Raw genomic sequence first — 18716 nt, forward strand, 5'->3', positions numbered from 1 at the left:
TCCCCCTTTCTGATAAAATGAGTATTCTTTTTCCCTACCCAATGCCCTTCTGAGCTTACCCTCTTGTTCTAATTGTAGAAGATAAGGAAAAAACAAAAAGTCTGCTTCACTTGAGTTAATGTAATATATCTTGCTACCAAACTTCACATACTTAACGACAGCAGACCACAGGGGGAAGGGCAGCACATTTTGTCCATTACCACCCAGTGTGTAGGAACCCAAGCTATACCAGGTCCATGGGATGGTGCAGAACTACCCCATTCTAAGATATGACTCCAACTTAGAAAATTGATGGTGATGATTAAAGTCAATAAGGTGAGAGGAGCCCAACCTCGCAGGAGATAATGAATGTATCTCTGAGTTCTCTGTTGATGGAAAGTAAAGAAGAGTGTAAGAGATCTGTCCTAAAAAAAAAAGAGGGGGGTGATGACTTGTAGCATTGGGGGCTAAATTGGTAGGTCCATAGGAATTAAATTTGGGATAAGGCAAGGTGAGGAATGAGTATTGGTGTCAAATTTGCCTCCGTAACACATTAACCCATGTCCAAGGAGGAAAAACTCCTTGTTTTTTGTATGGAGTAGTAGGAGGTAAAGGGTAACTGCGTATCAGTGCATGGATTGCCAGAATCTAGATGGGAAGATGGTATTTTTCTTTTTTTTTAAGTTTATTTATTTTGAGAGAGTGTGAGAGGGTTTAGGGCAGAGAGAGAGGGAAAGAGAGAATCCCAAGCAGACTCCTTGCTGTCAGCAGAGCCCAGTGTGGGGCTCAATCCTATGAGCTGCAAGATCATGACCCGAACAGAAACCAAGAGTCAGTTACTTATCAGACTGAGCCACCTAGTCACCCTGGAAAATGGTATTTTTATTGTGGAGTGGAAGTTACAACTTAAAATAAGGCAGAGAAAAGAATCACGATTAGTCCACCTCATGGTGATGTTGGCTATGCTCCATTCTATGTTGTATGCAGCTATAAGTCTTATGAAGTACCAAAATATTCACCTAATAGTACCTTTAAGTTAGAAAATAATGGTATTTGGAAACCACAAACCCAACACTGATTTTGCCAATGTCTTGCTAAGATTCTTAGAACTGTAATCTACCAAAAGGGAGGTGTGAGAGTTTTTAATCTCTTGATATTCCACTTGAGGAATTAGGTATTACTTCATGCCTACTTTGATTCTTCCCGGGAATCTGCATAGTTCAATTTTTTTTTGTCTATTGCTTTATAACGAGGTGACACTGTACCTGGGTATAAAATGGTTAGGTTACTTTCTTCTGTAAACATTGCTCCCTGTATTCTATCAGTGACTGTTGCAGTGAAGATTTTTGAAGCCAGACTGATATTTTCTTTTTATGGGCCTAAGATTCATCTTTTGCTTCACTGCACAGTGTCCTTTATCTCAAAGACTAGGAGTATTTTAAGCTATCTTTGTTTTTCTTTTGTACCAATTTTTCATCTGAGTGAAAGGAAACTTTCAATCTTACAGCTAAATCTTTTAGTCTGAATGATTTTCTGAATAAAATGTTTGCATTTCTTTCATCTTCTTCAGGAACATTTTTTTTGCATATGTTAGATAGTACTTTACTTAATTTCTCCTCTCTATTTTCAGCTGACTTTTCAGAGGCTTGTTTTCTGTATTTTTTATTATTTATTTATTTATTTTTAAGTTTATTTATTTTGAGAGAGAGAGAGAAAGCATGAGCTGGGCAGGGGCAGAGAGAGGGAGAGAGAATCTTAAGCAGGCTCTGCACTGGCAGCACAGAGCCTGACATAAGCCTTGATCCCATGAACTGTGAGATTATGACCTGAGCTGAGATCAAGAGCCAGATGCTTAACTGACCAAGCTACCCAGGTGCTCCTCACGTTTTTTTTTTCCTTTTTGAATATGGCATTTATTTTTATGATGGTTTCACTTTTCTCTACTATTTTTAAGCTTCTTTTCTGGAATCATTTTTCATATTTTTGAATTGCTTCATTATTTTTCTACTGTATTTCTATTTTGGGATTTTATTTAATGTCAACTTGGAATTACATTTTCAACTCCCAAAAAGTAGAGTTTAAAAACCAACATTTCCAAATTTAGTATAAGAAAATGACACTAAATTAAAATCTGTGACTTTCCTTAGACTAATTATATAACTTAGGTTATAGAGCAAACAAACATCCCCAAACCTAGAGAGATGTGTGTTTCTGAAGAGTCACTGTTAAGGTTGATTTATTTGTCTCATAAGCCATTAAAGCCATAAATTAGAAGGAAAATTTAAATGATCATTTTGATGAATTGCTAGAGGTTGATTTGTAACTATCATGACAGTAAAGAATTCCTGAGTGTTTCGGTGTTTCAGGAGTTTCCCGTACTTTCATGGGTTTATGTAAAGGAAGCCCATCAGGTTTTCATAATGCATATCCAAGGAAGGTCCACTTGCGTCTCTGAAAAAATTAGGGAAGAGTGATAATTGTGAAATATATCAAGAGCCTTTTTCATAACAAAATCATACTCCAGGGTTAAAGACCTTCAGGTATTTAGTCCATTTGTGTGAAGGGTATTTTGTTGATTCCATATCCCTTTAGTGTTTTGGTTTCACCTGTGGGCAAAAGATGTAGTCAAAAGAGTTGAAGGATTCAAGGAAATTGACTGGAATGCTGGAGCCAGGCATTGCAGAATAAATGAGCTGAGGAAAAAAGCTACACAAATGGAGTAACAGTTTTGAATGTCAAAGCAATTCAATATAGGCCCACTTAAAGATGGAGATTCAATCATAAGATTCTTTTTTTTTTTAATTGTATTCATTTATTTTGAGAGAGAGGGAGAATGCACATGAGTGGGAGAGGGGCAGAGAGAGAAGTACAGAGAGAATCCCAAGCAGGTTCAACCGTGTCAACACAGAGCCTGATGCAGGGCTCAATCTCATGAACTATGACATCGTTACCTGAGCTGAAATTAAGAGCCAGGAACTTAACCAACTATGCTTCCCAGGTGCCCCTTAATCATAAGATTCTTTAAATCCCCCCAACTTTACACTTTTTCCCCAGCTTTACAGTTTCCAACCATAACAATAGAGCACCAGTATAATAAAAATGGATTAAACCTGAAATTGCTATAGGAACCAGGTTCTTTCTGACTATAATACTTAAGGAATCCCATTGTGATGATGGGAAACAAAAGGAAGCCCATTGTGATGATAGGAAACAAAAGTGGACATTCAAGTAATTTGAAGCATCAGTCACTTATAGAAAGGGAATATGGAAAACACAATAGAAAGAGTAAAATAAAGCCTAATTAGAAAGGAGTATATATCTCCATTCATATTTCTGATGCATTTCCAGTATTCAAGAAAAATTTACAAGGGTGTTATAAACATGAGAAAACACAATATGAATTTTATGTATTGAGAAAATAGCCCATGTACCAGATTCAGACTTGATACAGATGTTGTAATTATCAGGTTGGCAGTTTGAAATCAGTACGATTATGTTATGGACTGAAATATAGAAACAGTAGATAAGATACAAGAAAAGATGAAAAAGAAAATCAGTTAAAAACTCTAAGAATCAAAAGGAAATGCTGGTAAGAAATAACCATTGTGATTCAGAATGCCATTGATGGCCTCAACATAGACTGGATATGGTAAAGGAAATAATCATTGACTTTGAAGATGGGTGTATAGAATCTTCCCAAACTGAAACACATGAACAGAGAATCATGAATATACAGAATAGAACATCTAGGGAAAATATAAAGAGTTGTAAGATGCATATAACTGGAATACCAGGAGGAGAAATAATGAGTACAATAAATATTTGGAGCAGTAATATATAAGAACTTTCCAAATTTAATGGCAGACAATGAACTACAGGTCCAGTATACTCAGAAATACCAAGTATTATCATTATCATTATCATTATCATTATCATTATCATTATCATTATCATTATTTTAAGTTTAGAGAGAGAGTGCATGAGAGGGGGAGGGACACAGAGAGAAGGGAAAAGAAAATCCTAAGTGGGGCTCGATCTAATAAACTGTGAGATCATGACCTGAGCTGAAACCAAGAGTCAGATGCTTAACTGACTGAGCTGCCTAGGCACTCCAAGAAATACCAAGTGTTATTTAAAAAACATACCTACAACTAGATATATATTCCAACTGCATAAAAAAAAATCACAATAGGGGCGCCTGGGTGGTGCAGTCGGTTAAGCGTCCGACTTCAGCCAGGTCACGATCCTATGGTCCGTGAGTTCGAGCCCCGCGTCAGGCTCTGGGCTGATGGCTCAGAGCCCGGAGCCTGTTTCGGATTCTGTGTCTCCCTCTCTCTCTGCCCCTCCCCCGTTCATGTTCTGTCTCTCTCTGTCCCAAAAATAAATAAACGTTGAAAAAAAATTTTAAAAAAAATCACAATAGAGAAAATCTTTAAAACATGATACACCAGACACCGTGTCTCTTCCTGCCTGGGCTCAGACCTAGTTTGGAGCATGTGACCTGGGTAAACGCACCAAGAAAGTCAGAATCCTCTGTAAAGGCAGGACCTGTTATATTGCTGCCTTAGGAAAATGTGGAAGAGGAGTAAAATAATTGAGCATGCCATGTAGACTTGCTCCTTCTATGGAAGAACAAAGATGGAAAGTCAAGCTATGGTGATCTGGCATTGTGGTTCCTGTATGAACATCATAGCTGGTGGTGTGTGAACCTACACCCCCGTTTCTGCTGTCACAATAAACTCTGCCATCAGAAGACTGAGGAGTTGAAAGACCAGTAGAAGCTCTGCCATTTGGAGCATTGCTAGCCTATAACAAAAGGGTTAATGTAAAAAACAAATAATAAAAATAAAGAAAAATGATACACCAAAAATCATACCTATAAAAAAACAAGCAGAGGGGGCACCTGGGTGGCTCAGTCGGTTAAGCATCTGACTTCAGCTTAGGTCATGATCTCATGGCTCGTGGGTTCAAGCCCCACATCAGGCTCTGTGCTTACAGCTCAGAGCCTGGAGCCAGCTTTGGATTCTGTGTCTCCCTCCCTCTCTGCTCTGCCCCTGCTTGCGCTCTCTTTCTCTCTCTCCCTCGAAAGTAAATAAACATTAAAAAAATTATTAAAAAAAACAAGCAGAAGAAATACAGTGGACTTATCCTCTGGAACTATTCAAGCAGCAAGTTAATCGAGTGCTGTAAAGATTTGAGAGAAATAAAACATGTAACAATATACATCCAGAGAAATTAATTCAAAGCAGAACGAGAAATTAGCAGACAAAAACTGAGAATATTCATTATCAGATCTCTCCTGATGGAAAAATGAAAAGAAGTTTCTTGTGCAGAAGGAAAATCATATTTGTTTGATGTTTAGATTTGCATTTCCTTAAATAAGGGTAGAGCATCAGAGAAAGATAAATGAAGTTAAAATATTTTTCTTAATTGACCTAAATGATGACTGTTTACTTAATGTAGAAAATAAGTATTGGGTCATTATAGCATGTACAAGTGGAATGAATGACAGCAATGTGACAATAGAAAGGAGGAATTAGCAAAATATTATAGGGTATCTGTATTGTACATGAAGTGGGTATGATGTTATTTGAAAGTGGATTTATACTTTTAAATTTTTTTTAAGTTTATTTTAAGAGAGAGAGCAAGTGAGCAGGAGAGGGGCAGAGAGGGAGGGAGAGAGAGAATCCCAAGCAGGCTCCACACTGTCAGCACAGAGCCTGATGCACAGCTCTAACTCATAAACCGTGAGATCATGACCTGAGCCAAAAACAAGTGTCGGACGCTTAACTGACTGAACCACCCAGGGGTCCTGAAAGTGGATTTGTATTATTAATAAGTTGTATTGTATACTCTAGGGCAACCAAGAAAACAACTTTTAAAAAGGAGGATATAAAGTGAAAATAGAGAAAATGCTCAATGAAAATATAAAGGGCAGGAAATGAAGGAAAAAGAAATTTTTAAAAAGCAGGTAGTAGAAAACTATTATAAATATAGTAAATATTAATGTAATTATAATCCACATGGCTTTAAATGTGAATGATCTGCATGCACCAGTGGAAGACAGAGATTCTCAGGGTTTGAAAGAAAACTCACAAATTTGATAGCTTACTGAAGTGGACCACTTATGTGATAGGCCAACTACCATAATTCACATGATGGGAAATTGCTAATATGAATAGTGTTAGTACATAACAGCATTTGAGTGAATATTAATAACCTTCCAGAAGGAAAGTGATATATGTTTTCTTGGTTAATCTGTAAGGGATTTAAGGAAGAAATTACAGCAATTTTATATAATCTATCCAGGAAACAGAAGTAGAGAGAACACTTCTAGCACATTCTGTGTAACTAGGATTAATAAAACCCAATAAAGATATTGCAGAAAAGGAAAACTCCAGACCAGTAATTCTTATGAACTTAGGTGCACAAATTCTCAACAAATTTTTAGTAAATTGAATCTAAAAATTGGTCCAGATGTGTTCCAGATATGTAAGACTGGTCCAACATTAAAAATTCAATGAGTGTAATCTATCATGGCAAGCTAAATAAGGAAAATCATATCAATTCATATAGGAAAAGTATTTTGCTCACTCATGATAAAACTCTCAGCAAGATAGAAATAAAAGAACGTTCTCATCTTGATAAGTGACATCTAAAAATGTGCATCTAACATTACTGTAAATGTTGATATACTGGACACTTTACTTTTATGATTGGAGAAAATTCATGGATTTTCTTCTTTACCACTTTTATCTGATTCGTAATGAAAAGCTCAGCTATTACAATAAGATTTCGTTTTTATGTTTTACACATTATAAGGGTGGAATAAAACAGCCTTTATTCCCATATATTATTCTCTATGTAGAAAACTCCACCTGAAAAACTACCCAAAATTTCCTGATTCAATTAATAAGTAAAGCAAATTAAACCCTGCTGGAACTAATAAGCATATATAGCAAGTTTTCAGGATATAGAATAAATATATAAAAGTGAATTGTTTATCTATATACCAGCAATTAACATTTGAAATTAGAGGTAAAAAAATAGTAACATTCACAATGGCACCAGAAATAAATACTGGAATATAAATTTAGTTCAGTATACTTGATTTGTATGCAGAAAACTATAAAACAGGGAAAAGAGAAAAAAAGGACATTTAAATAAATCTCAATTCATGAATTGTTACACTCATTATTGTTAATGTCAATTCTTCCCAATTTTATAGATTTAATGCAGAGCCAAATGAAATTACACCAAGCTATTTTGAAGATACTGAAAGACTGATTCTCAAAGTTATATAAAAAGGAAAATGAAGATTCAGTATAATAGTAAAGAACCAAATTGGAAGAATATCACAATAAAATTTCAAGATTTCTTTAATAATAAGTAACATAACCAAAACAGTATGGATTTGGTGAAAAATAGTAAGACATTTAAATCAGCATAGTAGTGTTGAAAATCTAAAAATAGATTCAAGCAAATACAATGAAATTATATTTGACAAAGACACCATAGTTAGTTAATGGAGAAAGTGTAGATTTTTCAACAAATGGTGCTGGAACAATTTGACATCAATACACACAAAAAATGTAACTAAACATAGATCTTAACCTTTTGACAAACATTAACTACACATGGATCATAGACTTAACTCCAAAATCTAAAACTATAAAACTTCTAGAAGATAACATACGAGCAAATCTATGTAACCTTGAGTTTGGTGATGAGATTTCGATACTAACTGCATCATCCATGAACAAAAAGGATTATAATTTGGATCTTATTGAAATGAAAATTTTCTTCTATGTAAAGGAAAATGTTTAAAGAATGAGAAGAAAAAAAAAAAAAAGAATGAGAAGACAAGCCACTAAGCAGGACAAGATATTTATAAAACATATAACCCCTAAAAGACTTAACCAAACACATACCAAAGAACTATTTTTTATTTGGGTATTATTGACATATATACTAATTACATGTATACAACATAATCATTTGATATTTGTATACACTGTCAATTGATCAACTCAACAGTAAAAAAACCAACCAGATTTTACAGATTGATGAAAGACCTTACCAGACTACTCCCCAAATAACTTCTAGAGACAAGTAACCATATAAAATGATGTTCTGCATTCTATGTGATTAGGGGAATGAAAATTGAATCAGCCACGTATTTCAGCTACACACGCGTTAGATTGGCTAAAATACAATATAACTGATGATGCCAATGCATGGCGAGGATGTGGAGTATCCTTCGTTGCTGGTGGGAATGGAAAAGGGTAAAACAACTGGAAAACATTTTGTTAGTTTCTTACATAACTAAGCATATTCTTACCTTTTTATATAGCAGTCGTGCTCCTAGGTGTTTTCTTAACTGATTTTAAAACTTTAGGCCAAAATTGTGGAAAGAGCCTAAATGTCCATCAACTGATGAATGGATAAAGAAATTGTGGTTTATATACACAATGGAGTACTACGTGGCAATGAGGAAGAATGAAATATGGCCCTTTGTAGCAATGTGGATGGAACTGGAGAGTGTGATGCTAAGTGAAATAAGCCATACAGAGAAAGACAGATACCATATGTTTCCACTCTTCTGTGGATCCTGAGAAACTTAACAGAAACCCATGGGGGGGGGGAGGAAAAAAAAAAGAGGTTAGAGTGGGAGAGAGCCAAAGCATGAGAGACTCTTAAAAACTGAGAACAAACTGAGGGTGGATGGCGGGGTGGGAGGGAGGGGAGGGTGGGTGATGGGTATTGAAGAGGGCATCTTTTGGGATGAGCACTGGGTGTTGTATGGAAACCAACTTGACAATAAATTTCATATATTAAAAAAAAACTTCGGGCCATACAAAACCTGCACAGGAATATTTGTAGTATATATATTCACAAAAATAAAACAGTGGAAGCAACCAAGATATTAAAAAATAGATTAATGTATAATTCAACTATGGTGTATCCATACAATGGAATGCTATTCAGTGGTAGAAAGAAGTGAGCTATAATGCCATGTAAAGACCTAGATAAATTATAAATGAATATTGTTAACAGGAAGAAAACCATCTGAAAAGGCTACGTACTATACCATTCCATTTATGTTACATCTTCTACAAGTAAAATTTTAAGAGATTACAGAGTAGGAGCTTCTATGTGTGCAAGGTGGGGAAAATTTAAGTAAATGTAGCACAGCATAGCTTTTAGAGCAGATCAACTTTTCTGTATGCTACTTTATTGGTAGCAACAACACAATATTTGTTAAAATGAATAGAACTTTACCACACAAGGACTGATCTTTAAGCAACTTTAAAAATCATTTGGGAAGCAAGTAGATCCCATGTTGGAATGGACACTATCCTAAAATACTCTAAATGAATTACATATATATTACATAAATTTACTAAATGGGGCTGGACAAAACTGTGCCAATCTTACTTTTGAATCGAATGGAGATTCTAGGACTAAAGGTAAAAGGAACTATACGTAAGCACTGTATTCTAATTGGTGATTTTTCCCATGGGGTTGTGGATCAACAATTCAGGAACCATTATACTTGTAAATGAGAATTGAAGAATTGTGTAAGGGGATTCCACACAGTAAGACCCAGGTTTTCCAGTGGCTACAGGTAAGGAAGGAACATGCCTCATTGCATTTAAGTTGATATCATTATGAATTTGTTTAGCCTAATATGGATATAAATGGATACATATCATAATAATTATAGTGTACTTGAGTTAGTATACACACACCTATTTCCTAGCCCTGCCCACTGATAGGGCTTAGAAGCAAACATAACTCGGTATGGATAAACCCATCTCATTCCCAGCTTTTGTTTTCTAATACTGTCCAATAAAGAAAAATAAATCTTGTTTTTTTTTAAGTATTATATATATCTCTCTACACAGACCTATATACATTTATTGTTTAAAAAATTGTTGATGTTTATATTTGAGAGAGAGAGAGAGAGAGAGAGAGAGAGAGAGCACAAGCTGGGGGGTGGGACAGAGAAAGAGAGGGAGACACAGAATCCCAAGCAGGCTCCAGGCTCTGAGCTGTCAGCACAGAGCTGATGCGGGGCTTGAACCCACCTGAGTGGAAGTCGGATGCTTAACCAACTGAGCCACCCAGGCGCCCCAGAAATAGAAATCTTTGAATAAGTAGTTTATTGTAGTGCTTTGCAATAGATATATATATACATGTATATAGTGTATATATGTATATATTTATATATATATTATATATGTATATATGTGCATGTATATATATTCTCTATATATGTATATATTCCATATACATATATTCTATATATATGTATATATACATATATATGTATATATGTATATATGTATATATGTATATATGTATATATATTATAGATGTATATATGTGCATGTACATATATTCTATATATATGTATATATGTATATGTATACATATATGTATATGTATATGTATATTCTATATATATGTATGTACCTACATATATATGTATGTATATACTGAAGCATCTTACACTGATAAAGAATAAGGAAGTTCTCCACATAAATAAACAACCCACACTAGTCAATGTATGTTAATGGGATACAGGATCCTATTGAAAGATATCCCAATGTTGAAATCTAGAACAATTTAAGTATCAAAATAAATATTAGATAAAAATTAAATAAGTATTGGATTTTGACATCAAATATAAATGTCTAAGAGCACATACTGCTACAAATGATTTAATCAGAAAATATTTGGGGGAGAATTATCAAATCTGCCATGCATATAATTTATATAGATTTTCCCTAGTCAAGGAGATAGAACATAAATTAAAAATTTTTTTATGTTGTTTATTTGAGAGAGAGTACAAACAGTGGAGGGGCAGGGAGAGAGGGAGACAGATGATCCAAAGCTGACTTTGTGCTAACAGCAGAGAGCCTGAATGTGGGGCTCAAACTCATGAACTGTGAGATCATGACCTGAGCTGAAGTTGGAAGCTCCCTGAGCCACCCAGGCACTCCTGTAACATAAATTCTTATTGCTTAAATGAGATGTACATAGTGACTTTCTGCTAAAATATACTGTAGATAGTGGAGTTAAACATTAACCATTACTGGATAAATCTGACAAACACTGCTTCAACCATGTGATCATGGTTTACATCAATAGTGATGTCATATTTTTTAATACTTTTTTAAAAAAAGCTTATGTATTTTGAGAGAGAGAGAGAGAGAGAGGGAGAGAGAGCAAGGGAGGGGCCGAGAGAGGGACATATAGAATACTAAGTAGGCTCCACACTAGCAGTGAGGAGCCTGCCACAGGGCTCGATCTCAGGAACAATGAGATCATTACCTGAGCCAAAATCAAGTCGCATGCTTAACCGACTGAGCGACCCAGGCTCCCCAAGTGATAAGTCATATTGATAATATGTTCCCATCATATGCCAAGATGAGGATAACACTTTAACTCTTTGATCTTCCACTTAAAAACCCATAACCCAAGTCTAACCATGAGAACATCATAAGCCAAACAACAATTGAAGGACATTAGAAAAAATACCTGAGCAGTGTTATTCCTTAAAAAGGTGATGATCACCAAAAGAAGCCTGAATAACTAATGGCCACAAGAAAGTTATAGACCCACGAATACAAAATATAATGTGGTTTACTGGATATAATATTATAAAAGGGAATGATAGTAGATAAAAACTAATGATATTTGAACATAATATGGACATTAGATATAATGTATTAATATTTGTTCATTAATATAATAAATACACCTTACCCCTGTAAAATGTTAAAATTAAGGGAAGTTGGGTATCAGGTATATGGGAAATCTGTAATATCCTTGCAAAGTTTCTGTAAATCAAATTCTAAAGTAAAGATTTACTTAATAAATGAATAAATAAATGCCTGGAAAAAATGCCACCATTTTTCATTAAGTTCTTTGAGTTAATTATTTAATTATAGAAGTTCTATAGAAACATTTTTCTTGTGTATGTTTGTTATCTGACATTTGCCTTTCCTGCTACTTGCTTTCCTTCTTTTAATGTTAGATACAGGATCTTGTTCTGGTTCCTGTTTTTATTACTCAACTTTAAATTAACTCATTTTTTATAGTTATTCAAAAGTAATTTTTGTGGACCATGGTTAAGGTTGAATTTCTAGGTAAGCAGGAATTTCTATTTCATACTGAAGTTCCTCATGACAAGTTTGAGAGATAATTTTTTTAGCTTTTATATCTCCACAGGGATTAGGAGATTCTGTGGCTGTTCATAATTCCAAGAATGTCCTCAACTCAATGTGATGGGGAAATGCATCCTGCCTGATGGCTTGCCTGTATGTTTCCTTCCCAACCTCACCTCTCATATTATTACTTGGAGTCACACTTTCTGTCAGAATAAATCTATGTCCCCAGACTAAATTGTGCCAACTTACTCATTTTCTCTCAAATTAACACAATTTCAATAACTATCCCTCTTGGAATTTAGGGGGTGTAAAATGCATTGTGAAGTTCAAGTGTAAGAAAACATATGCAGGAATGCCCATGAAAATTTTGGAAAGAGAATAGTTAGCAGAAATGTGTCATATCAGACACTATAATATTGTAGTAAAGATTCATTAACTAAAATATCGTGACACTGGCTTAGGAATGGACAGGGAGATCAGTGAAATAGAACACAAACTCATGAAGTATAATTTTTCTATGAATCTAATTTAGGGTAGACATCTCACCTTGAATACATCATTTTTTCCCATTGCATCATCCCATGTCCACTTTTATCCCCCTTAAATATTTTCTCCACAATGTAATATTAGAATGATCTAAAAATCACAGATACGATCTTATCATTTACCTGGTTAAAACTTACGGCAAGCAGTGCCCATATCTTGGTTTCTAAATATCAACATTCATTTAAAGTATTGAGGCTCCTTGGAGAAATGAGTAATTCTAGGGTTGAAGCAGAGAGCCTCACAACCAAAAAGTGTGTGTGTGTCAGAAGTGTATATGAGCTAACCTGAAAAAGTTACTTATGGTCAAAACTGGAATGTTTGGAGCAACAAAACAAATAAAACAGTATTAGATTATAATTTAAAGTGTAATATAACAATTACATGAGTCTATACTGACATCAGTAAAATATTCAGTAAATGAGGAAGAAGAGACAACTCTTCCTTACAGAAGATGTATACTCAGATGCTTTCCATTCCAGGAAGAGGAACTAAAACTTCCTTGAATGTGGACTGGATTTAGTGACTCTTTCCCAAAGAATATATTCCCCAAAGGGAAAAACGGTTAAGTTTTAATGGAGAAACTTGACAACTATTACTTTATTTATCAGTGAATGTTATCATCATCAGGATAAGTCATATGAATATTATGTACCTCTTAATAGGATTGGATATGGTACTTTCCAAATACTCAATACACATTCTAATCATGAGATGAACATTTCATAACACATATGAACTGTACTCCTCAAAACTGTAAAGTTCATGAAAAACTAGGAAAGAGACAACTAGAGGACACTAAGAGGAGTTACAGCAACTAAGTGCAATGTGTTATCTTAGATGGGATACTGAGACAGAAAAGGATATTAATAGAATAACTCATGAAATTTAAATAAAGCCTGGAGTTTCTCTAATAATAATATACCAACATTGCCTTCTTAATTTTGAGAAATGTACCACAGCAATGTAAGATTATCATGTTATACAACGGTGTGAAGTATATATAGGAAATCTTTGTATTGTCTTTGTAACTTTTCTGTAAATACACGTGTATTGAGAAACTAGATGCTTTCCCCCTAAGTCTGGGAAAAAGATAAGCACATTCTCTCTTTTCAGCCCAATTTGACATCATATTTAAGACCTAGGTAATGTAGTAAGAAAAAGGCATTAAAAGTACACAGATTGGGGAGTTCCTGGGTGGCTCAAGTCAGTTAAGCCTCCAACTCTTGATTTCGGCTCAGGTCATGATCTCACAGTCTGTGAGATTGAGCCCTGCATCAGGCTCCACGCCGTGGAGCCTGCTTCAGATCCTCTGTCTCCCTCTCTGCTCCTCCCTGCCCCTCTCAATTTCTTTCAAAATAAATAAATAAACTTTAAAAAGTTTTTTTTTAAGTACACAGATTTGGATGGTTGAAATAATAGCTCTTTGCCCATGATGACATTATTGTGTATAAATCCCAAAGAAGCAAGAACAACCAAAAATTGCTGGGACCAGTAAACAAGTATAAACAAGGTTGTAGGGTACAAAGTTAATGTCTAAAAGTCAATTTGAGATTTTCTGTATGTCAGAAATGAGCAAAAGTAATTTGAAATTAAAAACACATTTACATTAGCAAAACAAAAAAAAATACTTATGTATAAATCTAACAGAATTTATAGGATCTATAAGAGAAAAACTCTAAAACCCTGTTGAATGAAGTCAAACTGCATCTAAATAAATACAGAGATATTTGATGTCCATAAATAGGGAGAGTGAATATTATTAAGGTGTCAATTCTGTCCATCCTGATCTATTGATTCAATACAGTCTCCATCTAAATCCCTTCCACTTATTTTGTGTGTCTCAACAAACTGACTTTACATTTATATGGAAAATAAAAGACCTAGAATAGCCAACACAATATTGAAGATTGACAAATAAATGAATGAATTAAAGTATGAAGTTAAAGAATAGACCCATGTAAATAAAGTCATGTGATCCTTAAGAGTAAAGGCTGTACAAAAAGGATAATCTTTTGACAAATTGTACTAGAAAAATTGGACATCTGTATGCCTATAAAAAAATGTTGACGCAGACCTTACACTTTAAAATTTTTAACTCACTGGGGAACCTGGGTGGCTCAATCGATTGAGCATCTGATTTTTGATACCAGCTCAGGTCATGATCCCAGTGTCATGGGATCGAGCCCTGTGTCAGACTCTGCACTGGGCATGGAGTCTGCTTGGGATTCTCTCTCTATTTCTCTCTCTCTCCGTCCTTCTCCCCTACTCACATACTATGTCTGTAAAACTATATATACATAAAATTTAACTTAGAATGGATCATAGACTCAAATGTAAAATGCAAATCTACAATTTTTCTAGAAGGCGGCACAGGAGAAAAATTATGTGCCCTTAGGTTTGGCAATGAATTTTAGGTACAACACCAAAATCAAAATATATGAAAGGAAAAATGGCATGTTGGACTTGAATTTATGTTCTGTGAAATATTAAGGGAATGAAAACAAGAAATTATACTGATAAAAAATATGTGCAAAGTACATATCTGAAAGACTTGTATCCAAATATAAAAAGACTACTTAAAACTCAGCAATAAGAAAACAAATGATCCAGGAAGAAAATAGGCAATCATTCTGAACAGATACTTCACCAAAGAAAATAGTAGGAACAAAAAACATATGAAATGATGGTCAGGGGCACCTGGGTGGCTCAGTCGGTTAAGTGTCTGACTTCGGCTCAGGTCATGATCTCATGGTTTGTGGATTCGAGTTCCGCATCAGGCTCTGTGCTGACAGTGTGCAGCCTGCTTGGGATTCTCTCTCTCTTCCTCTCTCTCTGCCCCTCCCCCACTCATGCTTTTTTTCTCTCTCAAAGTAAATAAACTTGAAAAACCATTTAAAAATGATACTCATTATCGTGGGTAATTATGGTATTGTAGATTAAAGTAACAATGAGAAACGATCACATCCTTGTTAGAATGGCAAATATACAAAAACTGACAATACTAAACATTGTTGAGCATGCCAAGCAACAGGAACTGTCATTACTGGTCAGAATGCAAAATGTAGAGTCATGTAGGAAGTGAATTTCATTGTTTCTTGCAAACTACAAATAATCTGATGGTATGATCTGTCATTTGAACTTCCAGATATTTACCTTATTGACGTGAAAACTTATGTCCGTACCAAAACCTGTATGTATCAATATTTCTAATAGCCATATTCATTATTGGCAAAAAGTAAAAGCAATCCCGGTATCCCTTAATAGGTGAATGGATAAAGGGACAATGGTATATTCATGTAATGGAATATTATTCAGTGATGAAATGAAATGACCTATTAAGACACAACAGACATGAGTGGATCTTAAATGCGTATTGTTGAGTCAAAGAAGTAATTGTGGAAAGGTGGCATATGTGTTGCATGATTCCAACCTATATGACATTCTGGAAGAGGCAAAACTACAGAGATCAAGAGGGAGAGGTTTGATCAGATGCAACACACAGGAATTTTTGGTGTGATTATTATCCTGTATGATATTGAAATGGAGGACAGTTGGTTTATGCCTTTATGGAAGCCCTTAGAACTGTAGAACATAAAGAGTGGAACTTCCCATAAATGTATATGATGCTCATAGTTAATAATAACCTGTAAGCATTGGTTCATTAATTATAGCAAATACAACAAACACACTAATGTAAGATGTAAATAATATGGGAAACTGTAGGGTATAGTAAATGAGAACTTTATATTATCTGCTCATTTATTTTTTAGTATTCTTTTTTAGTATACTTTAGCTCGTATATTTTTTTAGTTTAAAAACTCAATGGCTATTTAAAGGGAAAATACAGGCAAGATTGCGAAGGCTACTAACATGACAGCTTTTCTCTATGTGATGAAGGGAAATTTTTTCATGTGACTGTCAGGTCCAGAAAATCATGACAGGACATCATATATCAGCCTTGACATGTGAGAGGAAAGTAGATTTTGTGAAGGAACCAATAACTTGGAAGAAATGTTTAATGTTTCATGTATATTCCCATCCAAATCTCAACAGATTTACATTCTTATTTTTTGACTATTTCAGTGTTCTAAGCAGTTTCTCTCTATGAATGTGAGATGTGATAGTACATGATCACGGTGGTGACGTGGCAAATTGTCAGTTTCACTTTGACTGATTTGTGTCCTAGAAATTTTTTTATCCTTTGCTTCCTCTGTAAAATGAGGTAGTTAGGCTATACAGTCTTCAGGAGCTTTTCTAATCCTAATGTTCTAATGTTTTAGAATTGATAGTTACCTTAATACTTTACTGTCTGTAAAGGAAAGTAATTCTTTCTCATCTCCTAGGGAAGTACCTAATAAACATAAAAGGGACAATTACATAATTGTGGTTAAGGTTATTTACTTATGGTTTCCTGGTAACATAAATACACTAAATTAAATTGTCTTCATAAAAACTTTAATGGGAACTTGACTAACTAGGACCCTGAGTCAACGTTTATTTTGACATTGCCTTTTGTTTTAGTAGAAATAAAATGACAAGAAAAAGTAATTGGAGAGCCACAATGAAAATAAAAACGTATTGTATCTTGCAGGCAGGTCTGTGTTCACTACAAAACATCATGTTATCTCTGTATCCGTTACTGCTTTTTTTAAAACCAGGGGTAGTGTTCTGAGGGAGCCAAAGAATGGAACCAACAAACAAGGTTAAGGGCAGCACATGCCCCAAGTGTATTAGGGTGACAATGAAACAAAAGAAAAAGACTCCTACTACCGGGGAGGGGCTCCTTATAGAGGAGGCCATGAAGGCTTCTGAGAAGGAGGCTTACATGGGTTTATAGTGGCGGGGCCTTTGGAGGGGGAGTAACTGTGCAGTTGCTGAGCCAGGATATGGTCTGGGCCGTTTGCTCCAGGGAGTGGGTATTTCAGAAGGTCCGGTACTCTCTGCTCCATTGTTGTTAACAAGGGGCCGCTTATCCCTATCTGCCCAAGGTCAGTCTATCTCCTGTCTTATATCCACATGTAATCCTGCGTGATGTGACAAAATGGCTTCCACATGATCCCGGAATTTAGAAGAGACTTTGAAACTTAAATTAATATTTCTGTTCACTTGATTCTACTTAATAAGGCAGAAGGACATATTAAGTAGACTTTTAGCATCTAATGTTATAGGAATAGGTTTTATATTTAAAATGGCATTCCATACTACCTGAGGTTACCTAGATATTTTTTATCATAATATTTATCCTAACATTTGAATGCCTTCAATGACCCCTGTTGAGCTCTTCTTGTCATGAATATTGAGTTCTTTTATTCCATTTGATGTTAGTACACATTATAAATTCTCAAGTACATACTTTTTTTTTTAAGTTTTATTTATTTCTGAGAGAGGAGGTGGGGGAGGGGCAGAGAGAGAGAGGAAGAGAGAGAGAGTATCTGAAGCAGGCTCCACACTGTCAGCACAGACCCTGCAGTGGGGCTCGAACCCACAAACCATGAAATCATGAGCTGAGCCAAAGTCGGACGCTTCACCGACTGAGCCACCCAGGCACCCCGTCAGGTACATCACTTCTATATCATGTCTCAGTTTATGGCCATGTGCAAAAAGATGCATATTTATATTTACTAATTTTAATGACATATATTTTGTATTTACTAGCATTATTTCCCTAAGTTTGTATTATATTTCAAAGAATCTTTTTCTCCTTGTGCTCATTCTTTTGAAGATAAGTTCATAAATGGGAAAATTAGAAAAGTCTAGGGTGCTTTATAATAGAATCTCCTGATTTCATTTTCTTTTTTTTTTTTTTTTAATTTTTTTTTTTTCAACGTTTATTTATTTTTGGGACAGAGAGAGACAGAGCATGAACGGGGGAGGGGCAGAGAGAGAGGGAGACACAGAATCGGAAACAGGCTCCAGGCTCTGAGCCATCAGCCCAGAGCCTGACGCGGGGCTCGAACTCACGGACCGCGAGATCGTGACCTGGCTGAAGTCGGACGCTTAACCGACTGCGCC

At 35.2% G+C, this 18716-nt stretch overlaps 1 pseudogene; it reads left to right on the top strand.

Moving 5' to 3' along the window:
* Positions 1 to 297: 297 nt before the first annotated feature.
* On the top strand, positions 298 to 4892 carry LOC123383279 (annotated as a pseudogene).
* The last annotated feature ends 13824 nt before the right edge of the window (positions 4893 to 18716 follow it).

The sequence above is a fragment of the Felis catus genome, chromosome X (genome assembly GCF_018350175.1).
Source record: "Felis catus isolate Fca126 chromosome X, F.catus_Fca126_mat1.0, whole genome shotgun sequence".
NCBI lineage: Eukaryota > Metazoa > Chordata > Mammalia > Carnivora > Felidae > Felis > Felis catus.